At 44.1% G+C, this 9,590-nt stretch overlaps 1 protein-coding gene across 1 annotated transcript in view; it reads left to right on the top strand.

Moving 5' to 3' along the window:
- Positions 1-388: 388 nt before the first annotated feature.
- The window catches only part of LOC135771326 (TRPM8 channel-associated factor homolog), a 31,032-nt gene continuing 21,830 nt past the window's right edge, over positions 389-9,590 (top strand). The window contains exon 1 of the mRNA XM_065281524.2: positions 389-603. The gene's annotated coding sequence lies outside the window, so the exon portion shown is untranslated. The remainder of the gene's footprint in view (positions 604-9,590) is intronic.

Raw genomic sequence — 9,590 nt, 5'->3', positions numbered from 1 at the left:
CCAGGTGTAAACAGGGCATGATATAGTTTTGTTTGTAAGGGTTATTTGGCTATTCTTGTGGTTGTCTAAGTTGTTTATTTTATGTCTCATGCTTATGCTTGACTTTAAACAGTGCATTTGTACTTTAGTCTTCTCAGAAAGGAGGAAGTGTCTCTGAGAAAAAGAACCATTAGTTTTGTGACATTACTCATCCTTTTTGGGGGGGGCTAAATAATTTGCTTATAATGCTTATGATGCCATTGTATGATTCCACATATCAAGAAATGGATTCCTTAAAAGGTAATAACTAAGATACTAAAGTATGATTGGCAGATAGAGCTCAGGGATGCATATAAAAGGAGACAGGGACATAAGGTCTTTATAACACTCTGCAGCATTATCTGTATGACTGTTGACCCTTCTTGCAAGAAATAACATTCTTAAAAGACCATTCCTGGCTCATTATTTGAAACTGCTAGAACAATTTGGTGTCAGAAGTGGGATCCCTTGACTGGACCTTGCGCACTTAGAACAGACGACTGATCATCCAGATACTTTTGCCATTCCAGCCCTACGCCAGCCAGCACTTTGATCGTCGAAATAACTCAGTGGCAATAAACTAAGGTAAGAAAATTTAAGTTTGGGAAAACCCATTCTGCTTGGTGTATGGTTGTGGTATTCAGCACTGAGTCAAGACTTAATAGGCCTTGAAAAGAGTAGGCTGAGATACTGAATTAAATTCAGAGTTAAGAAAATTTTAAATGAGGATACTGAGACACTAAATGTTCTGAGGTGACTCTCTAGGAAGGTACAGGGAATTGACAAAAGCACTGTAGTGAGGTGAGATGACCTTATGCGCAAAGCAGTGGTGGCCGGTGACTTCTTTTTTCGAGGGCACTCGATGCGAAGTTCGTCACAACATGTCTGAGCCCGTCATGTGTGTGGTTCCTTTTTCAAAATATGTGTTCTGCACTTCAAGAGATTCTGTGTGCATCACGTATTTGTCAAAATAAGTTCCTGCTGCAGATACGTCTAAAGGGTTTATGATAAATGAGAAAGACGTGGTCCGGACCGTCACTGTCTGGAGGATAACTAGCCAGTTGATAAAACATCTCAGACAATAGCGTGGACGTGCGCCACACAGCCGAAATGCAGGGGAGTGTCTAGAGGGGGGGGCATGGGGTGGCACCGGCCCCCCCTGGAATATGATTGGCCCCCCCTGGTGCCCCCCCTCAAATCTCATTGGGCCAGCTAGATTTACTGTCAACCTGAAAATGCCCGCCGCACCATTGGACCAGAGAGCTGTCCATCACTGTTTGATATGAGACTCGCGCGAACGCGAAGAAGAAGCGAGCACAGTAGTTGCATGTTTTTAAAACAGGAGGAAAGAGACACCACGACACCCACCGCACCATTGGACCAGTTGTCAATCACTGTTTGATTTGAGACTCGTGCGAATGCGAAGAAGGAGCGGGCGCCCCGCCACAGACTCAACACTGGCACAAATCAAATAGATTTTTCATGATTACCATTTACATTTTACTTTACTATTTAAAACGGCTTCGTCGTTCGCTGTTGCAAGCACTCAGCAGTGCTCTCGCGTGCACGCTTTCTCACTGCTGCGTGCGGAACCTCGACGTGCCTCTCTTACATGACACTGAGTGAAGGAATTAAAAGTTGGCGGCGTTTTCCACCTGGGTTCCTTCATGTACTTGTCCTTTCACGTAAACGTTAACAGTCAACAGATGTTACTGACAGAGAAGACGGTTGATCGAGTATCATGACTTAACGAAAGGTTAGTAGTGTTTTCCCACACAGACACACACCAGTTCTCTGTGCACGAGCTCTCTCCCTCCCTATGGTGCGGTATGCGTGCGCCCGCGTAACAGTATATTTTTTTATTTGCGCTGAATTGTCTGCGCTATACGCGATCGACAATTAAACTATCACTCGCATTTAAAATTAAAAGTGCTCATAAACACAACCAGATGAGAAGAGCAACCCTGCATGAGACACACAGGTAATCCGAAATCACCTCGTATCAGCTCAATGTAAATGTATGGTGATTTTATCAGACAATGTCGCATTTAAATCAGGATTTTAGCAGTATAAAGTAACAGCTGGTTGGTTTAAACACGAGGTGTTATTGGGTCGTGTTTAGTCACTATTTTAAACTCTTTCTTTATGCCTGACAACAGAACAGATGATATGTAGAAATAGCATTCTGTTGTATTACAATACAATAAAATAAACAATGGAAGTCAGATCAGACAGAGTAGAAAAACACATTTTTAAGTAGGGCTAATATTTTCCCAAATGGTCCTGATATGTCAGAATGTTAACTATTTCCAGCTACACGCAACTCTGTGTAATTTAAATAGCCTACTTAAAGGAATAGTTCACTTAATTTAAATGGTCATATACCTAAACTTCTTTCAAACCTGTATGAGTTTCTTGCTTCTGCTAAACACAAAAAAAAGAAAAAAAGTTAAGAATGTCGGTAACCAAAATCAGTTGATGGATCCCATTGACTTCATATGTAGGAACAAAATAACATGGCAGTTTTAAAGTGAACTATTCTGAAACAGAACTGTGTTGTCTAATCCATGCAAAATACAAAAAAATGAATACCATCTATATTAGAGCATGTGGCATTGCACAAGATTTTGGGAACCATGCTTGATATTTTCTAAACCAGTATTTATTTTCATTTGAATTTTCTGATTGCCCCCCCCCTGACTGGTTATTGGTCCCCCCCTGTGCCCCCCCCATTTATAAAATCCTGGAATCGCCCCTGCCGAAATTAGATAAAGACGTGGTCCGTCATGTCTGGAGGATAGCCAGTTGATAAAAAGCGAGTCCGTGAGAACCAGGGGCGTTGCACAAGATCTCGGGCCCTATGCATTGGCAGTCCTGATGGGCCCCCATGCCCCACCCCATAATATATTTCAGACTTTTCAAGGGCCCTCTCTTCCTTTGGGGCCCTGGTAATCAGTACTGGTTTTACCCCCAGTCCGACGCCCCTGGTGAGAACTGTATGTGGACTTATGCTTTGGGGTTATTTAAGCCTGTTATTGTATTTGTCTATAGTTCTTTCTTGCAAATTGAAAGTAAGTTAGCTGGTGATTTTGTTGTTTAAGCAACCTGCTAGCTAGGTTTCACGTGCCTGTTGATTAGATATAATTGTTGAACGCTCTTGCTTACTTTATTTATGTGCATTATTTACATGCTACAGTAGTTACACTCCTTTAAGATAATGTAATTAATAGTGGGAAATAATCAGTTTTTACCATTTGTGCGCCATCTATCATCGTTCGCCAGACGTTCTACAACATCTGCTTCAGTTTGTGTTGTATTAACCCTTTAGTTTCCCATTAGAGGTAAAAATATTTAATTCATTAATAATCTATGTGTTCATTTTCTGTCATAGTTTCTTCAAAATTAAGTTTTATTTGAGTGTTTTAAATAAAAATATTTTAATTTTCAACATGACGCATACGCCCCGCCTCTTTTATTGCATGCCCTCTGCCCCGCCCACTCACCCAACCCTACCACCTTAACTAACACATTTTCTGCGGGAAACCCTGCAATATTCTCTCAAACAGGAAGCCATTGATGGCATCAGGCCAGTTTTTGAATAAATTTGAAAGAGGCCAGGCAAATAAGTTAAGATTTATACAAAACTTGCAAGCTGTGAATTATACCTAGGGTCCCATATGTGCCTAATTCATGTCTCAAGTTACAAGACATGCTACCTGGTTTTCTGTCATAATCTTATCTAATTCTAGTCTTTCTTGGTGTAGGGGCAAAAGTAACGCGGGACAAAAGTAACAAAGCGATTTTCTCCTTTCACCCTTAACAGACCTGACAAATATCGCGTTATTTACTCACAGTTTTCCGCGTGTAGATCCAGTTGTTTTAAACCATGATAAGTAAATTCCTAAAGCGGTCATTTTTTTCTTATAACGTGTTGTACTTTTTGTTTCATGTGTTAAAGTAATGATCAATCTACAGGTTATTTAGTGATCTAACACATCCTGAAGTTTGACTTCTCTGAGCTTTTCTAAATAAAATATAATCAGGTTTATATGTGAGGAGATCCTGTCAGGACGAAAGTAACACTTGTTACTTTTGTCCCGCTGCTAATACTATTGTATATGTTGAAAATTAATATTATTCTAATTTGATTTCATTTCATTTTCACAGTGTTCAAACTGTTGAAAAATGTTTTATTCTCCGCAATATAAGATTTTACTGTTGGTTGCTGTTAGTGTGCGACACAAAGTTTTAATAGCTTACTGAGTCCTATAGCTTTCTTCTTAATAGCATCCTGTAGCTTACTTTTCCACCAAACTTGACAATGTTGCTGCAGGCCTAACAAAATGCAGCTGCAGTAAAGATCATTCCGACATTGGGAGAATTTGTAGGTTATTTTGATCTCACTCATGGCAGAAAACTTCTCATTTGTTTACAGGCCGCTGGCTAAGGTATAACATTGTTCAGGTTGACATGTTTAATATCAATATCATCAATACATGTTAAGTGACCCTTGTGAAAAATTAGTGTGCTTAAGTGTATTGAAAGCGTACTTTTTGTGTGAATTGTGGACCCCTATCTGATACGACATTTTCGGGGAGACCGTGGATCTTAAAAATGTGGTCAACGACAATCTGCGCAGTCTCTCTAGCGGAGGGGAGCTTAGGAAGCGGGACAAAACGGGCGGTCTTAGAGAAGCAGTCGATAACGGTGAGAATAACGGTCTTGCCTCCGGACGGAGGGAGGCCAGTGATAAAGTCAAGAGCTATCTGTGCCCACGGTCAAGACGGAATGGGTAAAGGTCTGAGGAGGCCAGCTGGGGGCCGTTTACTAGTCTTAGTCTGGGCGCAAACAGAGCAAGACGCGATGAAGCGGCGGACGTCGCGTTCTCGAGTGGGCCACCAAAATCTCTTGGAGACTGAGGCAATAGTACCTCTGACTCCAGGATGTGCAAATATCTTGGAGGCATGCCCCCACTAGAGAACGGCGCGTCGAGCGGAGGGCGGGACAAAAAGTAAGCCCTTAGGACAGAGACGCGGCGTGATAGTGTTGGAGAGAGCGCGCTTAACCAGACGTTCGATTCCCCAGACCGCCGCTCCCACCACCATTTGCGGAGAAACAATGCCCTCCACAGCGGAAACAGAATCAGGGGGAGCGAACTGGCGTGAGAGGACATCAGGCTTTATGTTCTCAGAACATAAAGCCGAACGAATGTACTCGAGATTACGGTGGTCAGTCCAGAAAACGAACGGTAATGACGACCCCTCGAGCCAGTGACGTCACTCCCCTAGCGCGAGACGTATGGCCAGAAGCTCGTGATCCCCCACGTCGTAGTTATGCTCGGCCGGCAAGAGCCGGTGGGAGAAAAAAGCGCATGGGTGTATCCTCCCGTCAGCGGACGAGCGCTGGAAGAGGATAGCCCCAACTCCCACCTCGGAGGCGTCCACCTCAACGATAAATTCTCTAGAAACGTCGGGGTAAATAAGAATGGGGGCCGAAGAGAAAAGGGATTTAAGGCGATCAAAAGCCGTCTGCCGCGTCACTCCAAATAAAGCGGGTCTTAATGGACGTGAAGGCGGTGAGGGGAGCTGCTACCTGACTGAAATTCCGAATAAACCGACGGTAAAAATTGGCAAACCCCAAGAACCGCTGAAGCGAGACACAAGAGTCAGGAGTGGGCCAATCAGTGACGGCACTAACTTTAGAGGGATCCATACTAATGCCCTGGGGGGAAATTACGGAGCCTAAAAAAGTGGTGGTGCACGCATGAAACGTACATTTCTCAGCCTTGACAAATAACTTATTCTCGAGGAGACGTTGAAGGACCTGGCGAACGTGCTGCACATGCACCTGGAGAGAGGGGGAAAAAATTAGAATGTCATCAATGTAAACGAAAACGAAAATATTCAACATGTCTCTGAGAACGTCATTGACCAGGGCTTGAAACACGGAGGGGGCGTTGACTAGGCCGAAGGGGAGGACCCAATATTCAAAATGGCCGAGGGGGGTATTAAAAGCCGTTTTCCATTCGTCCCCCTCCTTGATGCGTACCAGGTGATGAGCGTTACGAAGGTCCAGTTTTGTGAAGAACTGCGCTCCCTGTAGGATTTCAAAGGCCGATGACATAAGGGGTAGCGGATAATGGTTCTTAATAGTAATGTCATTGAGACCTCTGTAATCAATGCAGGGGCGTAACGAACCGTCCTTCTTCTTCACAAAAAAGAACCCCGCACCAGCAGGAGAGGAGGAAGGGACAATAGTACCGGCCTCTAATGACTCGGAGAGATACTTCTCAAGAGCCTTACGCTCGGGACCCGAAAGGGAGTAAAGGCTTCCCCGGGGGGCGTCGTGCCCGGGAGGAGCTCGATGCTACAATCGTAAGGGCGGTGCGGAGGAAGAGAGGCAGCCCGGGAACGACTGAAAACCGCTCGCAAATCGGCTTATTCCTCAGGAACCCCTGACAAATCCCCCGGTTCCTCCTGAAACACAGAAACAGAAGAAACAGGGGACACAGCAGACACTAAGCACTTCACATGACATGACAGACCCCAAGAGAGAATGGAACTCTTAAGCCAGTTAATCTGAGGGTTATGTTCTACCAGCCACAGATGGCCCAAAACTATAGGGGAATGAAAAACTAAAAAAGAAATAGTCTCTCTGTGGTTGCCGGATACGATGAGACTCACAGGAGCAGTGACACGACCAACCTTAGGTAGAATCCGTCCATCCAAGGCAAATACAGTAGTGGGGTCCTGAAGGTTCACCAGCGGAATGCCATGCCGTAAAGCCCATGCTTCATCCACGAAGCTACCCTCGGAGCCAGAGTCAATGAGGGCCTGACAAGAAGCCAAGGAGCTCGGCCAGGGGAGGGAGACCGGAAAAGTAGTCCGAGAAAGAGGTGGAGGGGACAAAGAGGAGGCGCTCACCCGTATCCCTCTCTCTCTACCGGTGAGCCCTGGCTTTTAAAGGGCAGGAGGAGGCAAAGTGATCATCTGAGCCGCAGTAGAGGCAGAGCCGGTTGATGATGCAGCGATGGCGTTCGGCAGCAGAAAGGCGAATCCCGCCTAATTTCATCGGCTCCGTTTCGGGGACGACGGAAGAAGAGGGACCGGCAGCCGGGGGAGAGGAGAGTGACGTCTCCACGTGACGCGTTCTCCGACGCAGCTCGAAGCGCTTCTTCACACGTAGCGCTAGGTTGATGAGGGGATCGAGGCGGGATGGAATCTCACGAGCCAGTACCTCATCCTTGATATCGGCATTAAGACCCTCAATGAAGCGAACCACCAGGGCCGGCTCATTCCAGCCACAGGAGGTGGATAGCATGCGAAACTCCACAGAAAAGTCCGCCACCGAGCGCCTCCCCTGGCGGAGGCAGGACAACAGGCGAGAAGCCTCAGGGCCATGGACGGACCGGTCAAAAACCCGCAACATCTCCTCCTTAAACAGGGTATACTGAGCCAGACATCCGGCGTCGGAGTTCCACAAAGCCGTTCCCCACTCTCGAGCCCGTCCCTTGAGAAGAGAGATGACGTATGCGATCCGAGACTGATCTCTGGCATATGTGGCAGGCTGAAGCGAAAAAACAACCTCGCATTGCGTCAAAAAAGATAAACATTCAGTCTGCTCACCGAACCCATTCTCACCAAAAAGCGTACAAATGACACGCAGTGTGATTATCGTGCAATAGATACGCCAAATTCCGATTTTGCGTGCATATGATACGCCAGTCCTTCCCATTCACTTATATGGCGAATCGTTTCGTGACGTTTTATTTATTGTTTTCTCATTTGTTTTCTGTTTTTTTAACCATTTTCGCTTGGGTTTAGGGTTAGAACATATTTTTGTTATATAAAAATGACATCCTAACCCAAACCCCAACTCTAACCCCAACTCCAAGCGACCATGGCTTAAATATAGATAAAAACTTAGAGAAACTTGTATATTAAATAACCTGCTTAAACAAATGTGAAATCTAACCCTAAACCCAAGCGAAAATGGTTTAAAAAACAGAAAACAAATGAGAAAACAATAAATAAAACGTCACGAAACGATTCGCCATATAAGTGAATGGGAAGGACTGGCATATCATATGCACGCAAAATCGGAATTTGGCGTATCTATTGCACGATAATCACACTGCGTGTCATTTGTACACATCTTGGTGAGAACGGGTTGGCTCACCAGAGTAGCACGGGGGATTATTCACACGGGGCTCTGGAGAAGAGAGGGCTCTGTGCAGAGAAGGTGGAGCCGCTGGGAGAGATCGGTAACCTGGGCAGCGAGGGAATCGACGGCATGACGGGTGGCAGAGAGTTCCTCGTCGTGTCTGCCCAACATGGCACCCTGCAGCTCAATGGCAGCCTGGAAAGGATTCTCCTCCGTGGGATTCATGTGGATGGTTGGATTATTCTGTCACGGAGAACAAAAGAGGACCAAAGGCAAAATAGCAGGTGAGTCTTTTCTTTAATGTAACACAGTCTGAGCCGTACAGGTAGAGGAACTTGGTAAATAAGAGCAAATAACAAAACACAGGCAAGACCGCACTGGTCAAATAACTTAGGAGGTCACAGTCATGCAAAGGGCAAATTAAAGCTGGTCCACTTGGACGTATAACCAAGAGTAGGCAGACAGACTCGGCCGGCACCGCTGCGTTTAAATGTAGGCTGTGACCGGCTGCGGCAGCAGCGACGGGCTCGAGAGGGAGAGGGGAATCACAGGAGCGCTTGTGCAGCCTAGGCACCCTCCACACACCTCCAGAGTTAATGGACAGAGAACAGACTGGGTAACAAACAGGATAACAATTAACCACTGTTTAAACAAAGACTCGACAGGACAGGACAGGAGCACGGCTCCGTATCAAAAATAGAGATAGGCACAACACAGCATGACCATTAATCAATAATCCAACAGAGGAAGGGAAAAAAGGGGGAACTATATATAGGGAGCAGGTGAGGGAATGAGGAACAGCTGAGGGGAGCGCTAATAGGTTAACAAGCGAGTAAATGAGAAGGGGAAGAAAAAGAAAGAACCCAATGTCGTAACACTTATAGTAAGTACACTTTCATTATAATATTTATAAACACACTTATGTGCACTTTTAAAAATGCACTTTTTAATAATGTCTAATTAAGCTTAACTTAAAGAAAGTACACTTTCATCATAATATTTATAAACACACTTAAGTGCACTTTTAAAAATGCACTTTGTAATAATATCTAATTAATTTTAATTTATAGTAAGTACACTTTCATTATAATATTTATAAACACACTTATGTGCACTTTTAAAAATGCATTTTTTAATAATGTCTAATTAAGCTTAACTTAAAGAAAGTACACTTTCATCATAATATTTATAAACACACTCAAGTGCACTTTTAAAAATGCACTTTGTAATAATATCTAATTAATTTTAACTTATAGTAAGTACACTTTCAACACAATATTTCACTAACACACTTAAGGACACTTTTTAAAAATGTACTTTGTATTAATGTCTAATTTAGTTTTACTTAAATGTAACCCTGGTTAAATAATTATAAATATTATTATTTTAAAAGTGTGCTTATATATAAT

Source organism: Paramisgurnus dabryanus, chromosome 8, assembly GCF_030506205.2.
Source record: "Paramisgurnus dabryanus chromosome 8, PD_genome_1.1, whole genome shotgun sequence".
NCBI classification, from domain to species: Eukaryota; Metazoa; Chordata; class Actinopteri; order Cypriniformes; family Cobitidae; genus Paramisgurnus; species Paramisgurnus dabryanus.
The sequence above is the reverse complement of the archived record's forward strand: the minus strand, read 5'-3'. Positions and strand labels throughout refer to the sequence as shown.